Here is a 13,116-nt window from a genome sequence, read left to right as displayed (position 1 = left end):
CCAGACTCAATAGCCAGCAATTGTCCATACCCTTAGTTCTTTACTCATCATGGGTGGGTTTGAGTTGGAGCCTCCTTTTAACATCTGCTCCCTGCTATGCCTGACCAATTTAGTTCCAGTTCAGTTTTCTATTGTTTGGTTCTTAGCTAAGTGCAGATTCTTCTTTGAGTGATGTCCCTGTGGATGCTCCACTTGAGGTGATTCTGCGCCCCCGTGGAGAATTCAAACAGCAGTGCCCGGTTTGGCCACATATGCACCCTCCCTGTCTTGCGCCGCCAGTAGCAGTTAACTAGCGTTGTGCGACCAAACCTCCCCCACCCTGCCTCAGTTCTTTCTCAACCACCCTTAGTCTGAGTCAGAGCTACCAGCAGTGCCTCTGTATGTCTTACCTTTAGGTGTAATATAAGCAGTATAGTTAGGTAAATATCTAACTTTTCCTTTTCTTCTCCCCATTAGAAATAGAAATTTTTGTTTCACTAGCCCCTCTGATAGAAAACTTCACCTGGGAATGCCTGGGGGTCTCTACCTTTTTTAGCTAAGTACAGACTCCTAGCGTTTTACTCTATTTACTTTGAGGGATCTTTGCCTAAAGCAGCACCTGCTCAAACAAGCCATGGGCCCTGCTTCAGCACTGAGGGCTACATTGGATTGGAGGTTGCCCTCAGGTTTAGAGTACTGCCATTTTGCTGCTGGCACCTCCCTGAAGAGATGGAGAAGTTGCGCTGTGTGGAGTTCTGAGGAGAAGGTAATAGAACACCAATCGTTGCTCCTGCAGGTTGCCTGCCTCCTGCAGGAGTAGCATAGACCAGCATGCTGTGAATGCTGGTGCATGGGATGGAGCTTGTCTGTCAATCACTCCGTGGTATCACACATGGCAGTTAGAGATCTGGCCCTGGAGCATCTGTTGAGTTCAGTACCAAGGAAGGCAATGCCAGCACCAGCTGTTCCTGTGCTGGTGGCATATCAGGCAGCAACAGACCTCCTCTGCCTTTCTGTCCAATCCTCTCCCTTCATCTAGGAGAGGGGTCTCAAACATGCGCCCCGGGGGCTGCATGCGGCCCGCGGGGTTATTTTCTGCGGCCCACGAGCTCCTCGTGGCCCCTCCGCCCTTCCCCACCGAATGGGGAACCGTGGCCAATGGGAGCTGCTGGGGGCGGTGCCTGAAGCAACAGCCACACAAACCCCTGCACCCCTCCTTCCCCAGGTTCTGTCGGCTTCCCGGAGCAGCGTGGGGGCAGGGCAGGCAGGCAGGGAACCTGCCCTGCCCCTGGTGCGTGTCGGGCCGGAGCCCACCCTCCGAACCCTTTCTGCAGCCGAACCCCCTGCCCTAAGCCCCCGCTGCACCCTGCACCCCTCCTGCACCCCAACACACTGCCCTGAGCACCCTGCCGCACCCCTCCTGCACCCCAACTCCCTGCCCTGAGCCCCCGCCACACCCCTGGGGGCAGAGTTGGGGTGGGGATTTCAGGGAAGGGGTTGGAATGGGGGCAGGGAAGGGGTGGGAAGAGGCGGGGCCTCATGGAAGGGGTGGAGGGGGGCGGGGCCGAGGGCGGTCGGGGGAAGGTGTCAGTAAATGCGGCCCTCGTGGTCATTTGAGTTTGAGACCCCTGATCTAGGACTTTGCAGGGCTGCATCTTTTATAACCCTATTGGCTGGCCAGGTTGCTGAACCTGTGGGTCTGTCAGCACCAAACAGTGCTGTTTCCCTTGCAGTTAGTGGAAATGGGGCTCATGCTCGGCTCAGACCAAGTCACCTCTTCAGCATCCCTGCTGTCAGCACTGCTGATGTTATCAGGGAGGCACTCACCACCCTGCACAATTGGCATGGTTAGTCACTGCGGTACTGCTGCTGACTTTGGAGTCAACACCACTTCCAGCACCAGAAATAACAGAGGTGGACTTGGTGTTACAGCTGAGATAGACCAGTTGCTCGCACCTTTAGGGCTGGCTCTAACTTTATCCCCTGGAGTCCAGGACTCCTCGACATCCAGGTGGGGATCTTCCACCTGACCCACATCAGGTGGATCATTGTAGGCACCAGGATTAGCACTCACCTCACAGTTGGGACAGATTTAAATCCACTCCCAAAGATAAGGACTCTAAATGGATGGCCCTAATGGGGAGGAAGATTTACATCTCCTCTTGATTACAGACACGCATTGCTAACCAGTTGGCCTTGCTGTCCAAATAGCCATCCAATTCACAAAGTTGTATGTCTAAATTTGAAGACCAGCTGCCCAAAGCCTCAAGGAAGGAATTCTGAGTACTTATTACACAAGGCTGGTTGATGGCTAATACTTCATTGCAGTCCATGCTGGACATCGCAAATATTTCAGCCAGACTTATGGCCTTGGCATGAGAAGGGGCATCCCTATGATGACAGAGACCTTTTTTGGGGGTTAAGATGGATGAAATTCTGCACTTTTTCAAGGACTTCAGGCTTACCCTATGGTCTGGGGGGGCAAAGAGTGTATATGCTAGCAGGACAGAGGCACCACTACGGTGGTTGCCAGCAGCAGTATCATCCACAGTGCACATTTGGGCAGCCTTTCCCTACCCCAAGATAGCAGGACTAAACCAGAAAGGGGCATAGGTCCCAGAGGAGGTAGTATTCAAGTCCAGGGCTCAACCAGTCAATATGCCTTCCCCTGGCACGCCCCAAAGCCCATTTTGACTCCTTGGTCCAGAGCAGTGATCCAGTTATTGCTCCCTTCTCCCCATCGCCTCCAGTTCGGGACAGGCTGGCTTGCTGTATTGACTATCCTCCTGTGTTGTCTCAGAATAATTGCCACCTCACAAACCAAAGTTTGCAGATGATAGTAAACTGCTCAAGATAGTTAAGACCAAAGCAGACTGTGCCAAACTTCAAAAAGATCTCACAAAACTAAGTGATTGGGCAACAAAATGGCAAATGAAATTTAATGTGGATAAATGTAAAGAAATGCACATTGGAAAAAATAACCCCAACTATACATACAATATGATGGGGGCTAATTTAGCTACAAGCAGTCAGGAAAAAGATCTTGGAGTCATCGTGGATAGTTCTCTGAAGATGTCCACGCAGTGTGCAGAGGCAGTCAAAAAAGCAACCAGGCTGTTAGGAACATTAAAAAGGGGATAGAGAATAAGACAGAATATATTATTGCCCTTATATAAATCGATGGTACGCCCACATCTTGAATACTGCGTACAGATGTGGTCTCCTCATCTCAAAAAAGATATACTTGCACTAGAAAAGGTTCAGAAAAGGGCAACTAAAATGATTTGGGGTTTGGAATGGGTCCCACATGAGGAGATTAAAGAGGCTAGGACTCTTCAGCTTGGAAAAGAGGAGACTAAGGGGGGATATGTTAGAGGTATATAAAATCATGAGTGATGTGGAGAAAGTGGATAAGGAAAAGTTATTTATTTATTCCCATAATACAAGAAAGTTCTTCACGCAGCGCACAGTCAGCTTGTGGAACTCCTTACCTGAGGAGGTTGTGAAGGCTAGGACTATAACAGTGTTTAAAAGAGAACTGGATAAATTCATGGTGGTTAAGTCCATTAATGGCTATTAGCCAGGATGGGTAAGGAATGGTATCCCTAGCCTCTGTCAGAGGGTGGAGATGGATGGCAGGAGAGAGATCACTTGATCATTACCTGTTAGGTCCACTCCCTCTGGGGCACCTGGCATTGGCCACTGTCGGTAGACAGGATACTGGGCTAGATGGACCTTTGGTCTGACCCAGTACGGCCGTTATGTTCTATGTTGCTCTGGACCTTCAGGACACCTACTTCTATATGGTGGTTTTGCTAAGCCACAGAAAATTCCTGCAGTTTGTTGTAGCAGAGCACCACTTTCAGTATATGCTGCTTCCATTTCTTCTATCCCATTTTACCAAACGGATGATTGTCATGACAGCATACCTCAGGCAGAAAGAAATCCCCCATCTTCCCATCCCTGGACTAGTGGTTACTGAGGGGCAAGTCCAGAGAGGAAATCCTTTCCCATGTTGACCCTACACTGTGCTTGCTCGACTATCTGGATCTCATCCTAAACAATGGAAAGTCCACTTTGTTTCCCACTCAGAAAACAGTTCGGTGGGGCCCTAATACACTCTAGGGCTTTAAGAGAGTTTTTGCTGACTGATCATTGTCAGGAGATTTGCCACTTTTCCCCCAGCCTGGACGGGGGAGCAAGCTGGAGTTGCTGAAAGTTCAAGGGCTGTGTCAGAACAGAAGTCCTCACTGCATATCAATGTGTTGGAGTTTGGGGCCATCTACAATACATGTCACGCTTTCCTGGGCCCTATCAAGGGCTCAGTAGTTCACCTACTTACCGACAGTATCACTCCGATGTAGTATGTGAACAGGCAACCGGGCGCATGCTCTACAGTGCGCTGCCAAGAGGCAATCAGGTTGTGGCAGTTATTCACAGAGGAGAGTATCACACTGATAGCCAACCACTTGCCCGGAGTTGGAACTCATTTCGTGGACCATCTCAGCAGGAATTTTTCCCTGAACCACAAATGGTCTCTGAACACAAGTGTCCTCTAACAAGAAACATCATCTGCTCTGCTCTCAAGGGGATCTCAGTCCAGGCTCCCTGTCTGACACTTTCCATTTCAGCTGACAGTTGGCTCTCCTTTACATGGTTCCTCCGATCATCCCATGGGTCAGCCTCAAGCTGAAAACAGATCGGGCCAAGCCATTCTCATTGCCCTGGTGCTCTGACCTTCTCAAGCTGTCAATTCAGCCTCCCATACCCTTTCCTCTTGATGCTGAGCTACTCACACAGAACAGCAGTCATACCTTACATCCCCCACTCAGCTCCCTGTCTCTCACAGCACAACTGCTTCGTGGCTAAATGAGGAGGAAGAGCAGTATTCAATGGTTGTTCAACAGGTCCTACTTAACAGTAGAAACCCCTTAACCAGAATGGCCTATTCAGTGAAATGGAAGCCATCGTCAGTGTGGTCATTGGCCCACAGAATTCAGCAGATACTAGGTTCTATGGAGTACATGCTGCACCATCAGTTGTTGGGACTTGTGCTTAGCTTATTGAGAGTGCACCTATGAGTGATATCAGTGTTTCATCCCCCCATTCAGAGGTCAGTCTTCTTAAATATCATGGTAGCAAGATTTTTAAAAAGTTTGTCTCCATCCTCCAGTCTGTGAGCTGGTTCTTCTGCGGGATCTTAATATAGTTCTAGGGCTTTAATGGGACCTCTGTTTGAACCCTTGGCACCTTGTCCCTTTCCACTTTTGTGTCAAAACTGCCTTCCTGATAGCAGTAACATCTGCAGGAACTGAGAGAGAGTTGCAGGCAATGACAGAACCTCCTTTTACACAGTTCTCCAAAGACAAAGTGACTTTATAACCACACCCCACATTTTTGTCTGAAGTTGTTTCTCAGTTTCATTTGAACCAGGCATATATTTACCTGTATTCTTTCCTAAGCTGCGTTCATCTCCGAAGAAGCAGCATCTCCATACGCAGACATCAAGCAATGTCTGTCCTTTCATTTGGACGGGACTAAATCATTTTATGCTTCGCCTCACTGTGTGTCATATGCAGAGCATATCAATGGGCAAGCGGTCTCTTCCCAGACAATCTCTAAATGGATAACACCCCGTAGCAAGACTGCATATGAAATGGTTTCCGTTATGCCTCCTTAGCAGCTGCAAGCTTTTTATATGACAGCACAAGCGAAGTCAATAGCATCCCTCAAAGCTGTCTTAATAGTGATGTTTGCAGGGCTGCTACATGGTCATCTGTACATACATTTACAAACCACTGTGCCAGTACCTCATCTTCTAGGATGGAGGCAAGTTTTGGAAGGGTGGTCCTGTAATCCTTGCTCAGGTAGACTCTGTCCTGCGTCCCGGGGTGGATACAGCTTGTGAATGATCTAAGTGGAATACATGGCTGCATCTGCTCAAAGAAGAAACAACTAACTTATTGTAACTGTGGTTCTTTGATGCAGATGTGTATTCCACAACTCATCCTCCATCCCCTCTGCATCAGTCTAGGCTCTGGGTGTTTAGTGTAAAAGAATGGGTAGGGTAGGCAATGGGGGGGAGGGGTGCCATATCTAGTCCAGGGCAGGGCTAGAGCCAGGTGCCACATGGAGCCCAGGGAAGGGCTATGGCCACAAATCATGAGCGCTGCTCCTCTATGGGTACTGCTAGGCAAAATTCTCCAGCTGCAGTGCACTGGGACATACACACACTTAACTGGAATACATGTCTGCATCACATCTTGAAGCACGGGACTCACCACAATAGCATTGGCCATTTGCCACATGTGGTGTTAGAGGTGGGATTACTGTGCTGTGGACTTAATCCAGGGTGAGCCAAACACCCCTCCTCCCCAAAATGAATGATGTGGTCAAGGTGCTGGTGCAAGGCACAGCGACCCAACAGCAGGCTACCTGGGTCCAAGCAGCAGCCTAACAGGAGGCAGTGCGGCTGCAGCAGGAGACTAAGCGCCTGCTGATGAGCCAGGCCACCCAGGACGGCATTGTGCTGCAGGAAGTGCTGAACCAGGTGAAGGCCCTCATGGAGCTGACCTGCGGCTACGATGCAACATAGACCATACGGGCCAGGCTACTGCCTGCAGAAAATGACGCGGGAGAATGATGTGGAGGTGTACCTCCTGGCCCACGAGAGGATAGCCCTGCAGGTGGCCTAGCCCCAAGATCTGTGGTCTGGCATCCTCACCCCATGCCTGTGTGGGGTGGCCATGAAGGCCTACTATGCTATGGCTACGGCGGCTGCGGCAGACTACCCCAGCTGAAAGCAGAGATCTTGGCCAGTTCCGGGGTAACGACAGCACTGAGAGCCTAGAGGTTCAATGAGTGATGGTATAGTGAGGACAAGGCCCCAAGGTCACAACTGTTTGACCTAATCCACCTGACCCGGAAGTGGCTACAGCCTTCAGCTCCAAGAAAATGGAGCTCCTGGTACTGGAGCAGTATATGAGGGGGCTACCCTTAGGCCTCCGAGCCTGGGTTAGCCAGAATGATTCTTCCACCTATGAGGAGTCTCATAGAGAGACAGCTGGCAGCCCATGAACTGTTCCAGATCCCAGGAGAGGAGGCATGGCAGACCAGGAAGTTGGTCCCAACCCCGAGGCCCCAGAACCGTGAGTGGAAGGAAGGTTGCCCAGGAAAGCCCTGAGGCCTTGGAAGGTCCTGGGGGAAAGAGGGCTGGGGCAGGCTGAATAGCCCAAAGCAAAGGGCGACAACTGGAGTAAGGTATCAGTGTTATGAGTGTGGGAAACAGGAGCACATAGCAGCCCAGTGCCCCAACAGGGAGGAGTCCATGCAGTGCACTCTAGGAGATCATGGGGAGCCATGTAGCTTAATTGGCCTGGTGGGGGTTGCAACGACCCCACATGCGTATACCAGGCTAGTAAAAATGAATGGCATTGTATCACACAGCTTTGGTGGATACTGGGAGTGCTGGCACACTGGTCTCGGGGAAGTTAGTAGGGCAAGACCAACTGACCTGAGCCAAAAATCACAGGAGTAACGTGTGTTCATTGAACCACAAATTTCTACCCCACAGTCCCAGTATGGATTGAGATCCAGGGGAATACTATCAGAGTCATTGCAGGGGTGGTCCCCAGCCTCCCCTACCCAGTCTTAATTGGTAGGGACTTCCGAGGGTTCAAGAACCTACTCCCACCCCCATAGAGCTTGGGGAGGGTAGCAACCCTCAAACTGAAATTGAGGCACCCCCAGATAGCCCTGACCAATTTTCACTGGACTTGTCCCAGAATTATTTTCACCCCCCACAAAGCCCTGGAAATCTAGGCGGGAAAGGAGGGCAGATAAAAGGTTAGGAACCAGGATTTTGGCAGGGAACCAGAAAGTCGCCTTGGTTGGTAGGCAAGCCTGTCTGGGAGGCCAGAAGACAGCTTGGACCACAGAGGACCCATAGGCAGTCCCCAGCACCAGGGGCAGAGTTGAAACTGACCCCACAAAATTAGACCAGATCAACCCCACCTGTGAGAATTTCAGGCAGGACCAAGCCTATGATTCACTATATGCAAACATGAGGGAGGAGGTAGTGGAGGTAAACGGCGTGCCTGTACAGAGGAAAACCAAAGGCCCAGAGCCATACTGTATGGTCAGAGGTGATCTATTGTTCCAAGTAGTGCAAATACACGGGGAGAAAGTAGAAGGGGTACTCGATGCCCTTAGATAGGCCAGCCTCACCGCCAACCCTCCCAAGTGCACGGTAGGGCTAGCTGAGGCCAGATACCTCGGGTACATAGTAGGAAGGGGCTTAGTGAAACCCCACTGGAACAAAGTAGAGGCAATACAGAGGTGGCCCCGACTGCTCTGCAAAAAGCAAGTCAGAGCATTTTTAGGGATAGTGGGGTAGCATTGCAGGTTCATCTCTCACTTCACCATAAGAGCCTGGCTGCTGACAGACCTGATAAAAGCTTGGGGTTCAGATATAGTAAAGTTGACCTATGCGGTGGAAGAAGCATTTACAGACTTAAGGACAGCCCTTTGCAGTAATCCAGTGCTCATAGCCCCAGACTTGGTGAAGGAATTCAGCCTACAGATGGATGCCTTGGAGGTAGGGCTAGGGGTCATTCTCTTGCAGATGGTGGGGGAGGAGGAACACTCAATCCTGTACCTTAGCTAGAAACTCCTCCCCAGGGAGCAGCAGTATGCTGTCATTGAAAAGGAATGTCTGGCGGTTAAATGGGCCATGGAGACTCTCCGATACTAGATATTGGGGCGGCAGTTCACCCTTGTGACAAACCACACTCTGCTCCAGTGGATGCACAGAAACAAGGAGAAGAATGCGAGTGACTAGATGGTTCCTAACCCTACAACCCTTCCACTTCCAGGTACAGCATAGGGCCGGTAGCCAACACAGCAACACTGACGGCCTGTCTTGACAGCACTGCCTCTTGTCCCAACTAGCCCAACCCCAGGGTGTTCAGCCGGGTGGGGTGGGGGGCAGAATATGTGATACAGCAGGGTCAGAGGGCAGCAGGAGAGTGATAGATGGGAGGTATATAAACCCCAGGATGATCAGAACAAAAGATGCAGCAGCGGCAGACTAGATTAATAGAAAGGATAATTTGGAAATATAGGAAAGATCACCACCACGGGCAGGCAGAAGGGCGGGACTTGTGGGCAAGGAAGAAGAAAGTACTTTCAGTCCATGAAGTTAAAAAAACAACTTGGAAGTGTACAGATGAAATTGGGAAGAAAGTTAGGGCTTGTTTTAGCTGTGTTAGAGTATCTGAGTGAGTCAGTTTAATTTTTAATGCAGTATGTGGCAAATGGCCAATGCTAGTGTGGTGGGTCCCATACTTTTCCTTGGTGTGGGGGGTCTATAGCCCCCTATTCTTGGGCTCCTCAAGTGCCCTGGAGGGGGAGAGAAGGGGAGCAGGGAGGTTGCCTCCTCCAATACTTTTCACCCCAGCAGGTGAGGGGGCTGAGCCAAAGGACGAAGCAACAGCTGCAGTTCTTCTAGTGTTTGCAGTGCTTGTGGAGCCACCCGACAGCAGCTTCATCACCAGAATGAAAGGCCTTAAGCCACACTGAAGTCTGGGTAATTAGCACTCATTGACAACAACATGTGCCACTGACAAAGTGGGTCATTGCACAGACCTCGTGTAGAGAAGGGCTGCACGTATTCCTTGGCCAGTGTTCAGCAGAGTCCACAGCTGACGTGGCAGGTCAAATCCCGATGGTCGAACGGTTGGATCAGCGACAAGGAAACCATTCCAAATGTCTTTAGCTGACAAATCATTGTGCCATAGGACTGCTGCTAACAGATTCCAATCTGGCATTAGAGCCCACAATGGATGTCTCAATGTAAATCGTGGTGTGGGGTGACTGAAGATGTCCATGTACAGTAGGAGAACTGGATTGGCGTGTTGCTTTTCCACCAGTCCAGCTGTAAACTCTCTGCAACGAAGAGAGGAGGTAGGAGGAGCTAGTTGCTCAGAACTGGTAGCCATGGAATAGGAGCGGCTACAGAGACCTGTGATGATGCACATGGTAGAGTCCAATTCAACATCGACCAATTTAGTGACAGGTGAATGACTCCACCCAGGGGCACAGTATTTCACTGAGGAATAGCACAGTTCCAGAGCTATGCTCCAAGTTGAACTGGCTAATTTGCTGATTAGATTATTCCTAGTCCTGATTTTGGCACCAGTCTTTTTTAGATGGTCACAGTAAATCAGAGCAGTCCAGTGTGACACCAGGGCAGACCAGTTTTCTGTTTTCTGTTAAGGTTGCTTGTGTTGTGTAACTCACCTAACACTGTCTTGGTCACTTTTGGTTGGAGATGCCAACTGCTACAGTAGTCTGCCATCTTGGCCAGGTTAGTGTTCATTATGTTCTCCAATTCAGTGAAAGCTGCAGTATGTCATCCCTACTCTTCCCTACACAGCTATGGCTGCCAATTAAATACCAGTTCAAAAGATACAAGCTCCTCAGTACAGCCCTAAAAAAGCTGCAGTAACATTACTTTGGTTATAGTCTACCCTTTTTACTATGCTTTCTGCACTCATCTAGGACAACAGCTACCACTTCTACACTTTTTCAAAAAAGAAACCTTGATACTCACTGAAGACACAGTTAAAAGGATAAGCCTCCTTATTTCCTCTCCAAGAGTTCATTTTGTCTATAACTTGTCCATACAGGTATCTAGCAATAACCATACAGCCTGAATTATTAAAACAACTTGGAATCTTTCAATTATTACAACTAGAGGGGGGTGGGGGGGAGGAAAAACTGGATCTCCGATGCCAACTACCAGCTGACCCACAAGCAAAATATTTAAGCTTCCGAGAGAAGAGCTTGAGGGTAAAGTTTAAAGGAACTATAATCAGTTCATTTGTAGCATGTGTTAAGAAATGCATCAGACAAAACTGTACAATATTCTATAATTGAGTATAAAAGATATTAGTGGGAAGCAATATGACATCTCATGCAAGCCTAGGATGAAGCTAGCGATGGTTTTGCAGCACCACTGGGATTTAATGCAGAAAGTGAAATGCATCACAAAAGTGGGTAAGTAAAGAAAATTACACTGTCTGCATTACAACACAGAATACAATTTCCTCAAAGGCACTGAACAGAACGGATCTTTATAATTAGCTGTCCTAGTCCCTTTTTAATTCTGTATCTAAGATCTTTAATCTCATGTTAGACTTGATAAAACTTTGCTCATAGTTTATAATTGGACATCTAGAGCCTGGCTTTAAAAAAAAAAAAAAAATAGATACTGTGCATTCATAACTCTTAATGAAGTTGGATTTCGGCACCACAGGAGGGGAGGGAGAGAAATCAGAACCTCAATGTAATTATGAATTGAAAAGTGTTACCTTAATTTTTAAGTTTGTGATTTTTTTTTATATTTGAACTTTACCCCAATACTTATATTGGATTTCATACAGGTTCCAATATTTCCTAGTTTGTTTTTGATAATGAAACGAAGGAAGAATTTCTATTCTGGTGTGACTCACCAATTGTCTTGACTAACACAGCTGCTACTCTGAAACCTGTCTTAACATGGCTGGTGCTGACTTAAGTAGGTCGTTCTAGGCCTCATGATGATTTGTAACTGTCTCATTCTTGCTGTTCTGCGTTTTCAGGTTTTCACTGATTTTCACCATTACCAGTTTTTTTTTTTTTTTTAATTAAAAAGTAGTTCAGTTTTTACTGATTTACACCCATTTATCAATCGACTATTTTTTTGGGGTACTTACTTTGTTAAACACTAACACTTTACATGATTGTTGTGTCCTGCAGTGCTGAGATTAAAGCAATTCCGTAGTGTAAAACACAGAACACGCACAGGGTAGAGATCGGAAAAACTGACAATGTTAATAGCACACTATTATTGGCTCACAAGGAGACACTGCCCACCTATTTCTTTGCATCTGTTTAGTGTGGCACTGAATTTAAACAATCAATCCTTCACAGATAAAGATAAGGTAAAAAGGGAAACATGGGGTGAAAACGCAAATCTATGCCTGAAAACCAGCAGGAAAAATCAGTGCTTAGAAATTTTCAAGAAAAGTAAAGAGGGGAGTGAAGAGGATGCATTACACTGCGAGTACTGCAGCACTGAGGTTAGTGTTCATGCTGACAGAATAAAGGAGGATGTCGAAAGCAAGCAACACAAGAAGCTTGAAGAAGGTGGTGAGCTTTGGGATAAACAGTCAATATCAGGAGCTTTCACTAGAGCTTTAATGAAAGAGAACGAAGTATGATTGTGTCAATGAGTGTGTGTGCGCGCTCTTTGTTTTGCTGGACAATTAGTTAATTGCAGAAGGGCCTATTGGTGACCGTGTCACAATACTGTCCAGCAGCAAAAGCCCTTCCTAATGCAGACATCCTCACTCATACGTATCTGAAAGAAAATGGCGATGCATTAGCATGTAAACTGATGGCAAAGTGGTTGCTAGTCTTATTTGTGACGAGTCTCCTGATGTGTTGGACCATCGGATTGAAATCAAAAAACGAAAACAAAGGAAAATTGTTTTGTGCTCATGTGACATTCATTCCATTTGCTGCCACCCATTTTGTCGACGCAGCAATAACTGACATGTTTGATACGTACCAACTAACCAACTAAGCCCATCACAACTAACACAGATTCTGCTTCCTAGATGGTTAAGTTTGCATGGGAGATTAAACTGACTCAAAAACCGGAGCAGCGACATATTACCTGTCCTGTTCATCTGATTAATGTTGCGCTGTAAGCAGCCACTGCTACAGAAGAAATGAAAGAGTTGAAATCTTCCATCACTGGATTCGGGGCCACTTTCAAGCATGCAGACAAGCTGAAGGTTTTGTTTTACACAGTGCAAGATGAGTGCAGAGCTGACTGCTGATTACCTACCAGTGTTGTGCCACATTGGTGGAAGAGCTTGTACTTCACTGCCGGTCATATAAATAATGCGTGGATTGTGCTAATGCGTCTCTAGATCATCCCGAGATTGATGGTTCTAAAGCAGAAACTCTGAAGAGACTGGCAAATAACCAGAATGACTGCCAGATTCTGCGCACCAAGGTAATATTCATTGTTGAAAACTTGGAATCATTGTGTGATAATTCCAGTGTTTTCTGTGTTTCTCAGACTAC

Source organism: Terrapene carolina, unplaced genomic scaffold (assembly GCF_002925995.2).
Source record: "Terrapene carolina triunguis isolate 2854851 unplaced genomic scaffold, T_m_triunguis-2.0 Scaffold613, whole genome shotgun sequence".
In the NCBI taxonomy this organism is placed as follows: Eukaryota; Metazoa; Chordata; order Testudines; family Emydidae; genus Terrapene; species Terrapene triunguis.
Note: the sequence above shows the minus strand (reverse complement) of the source record.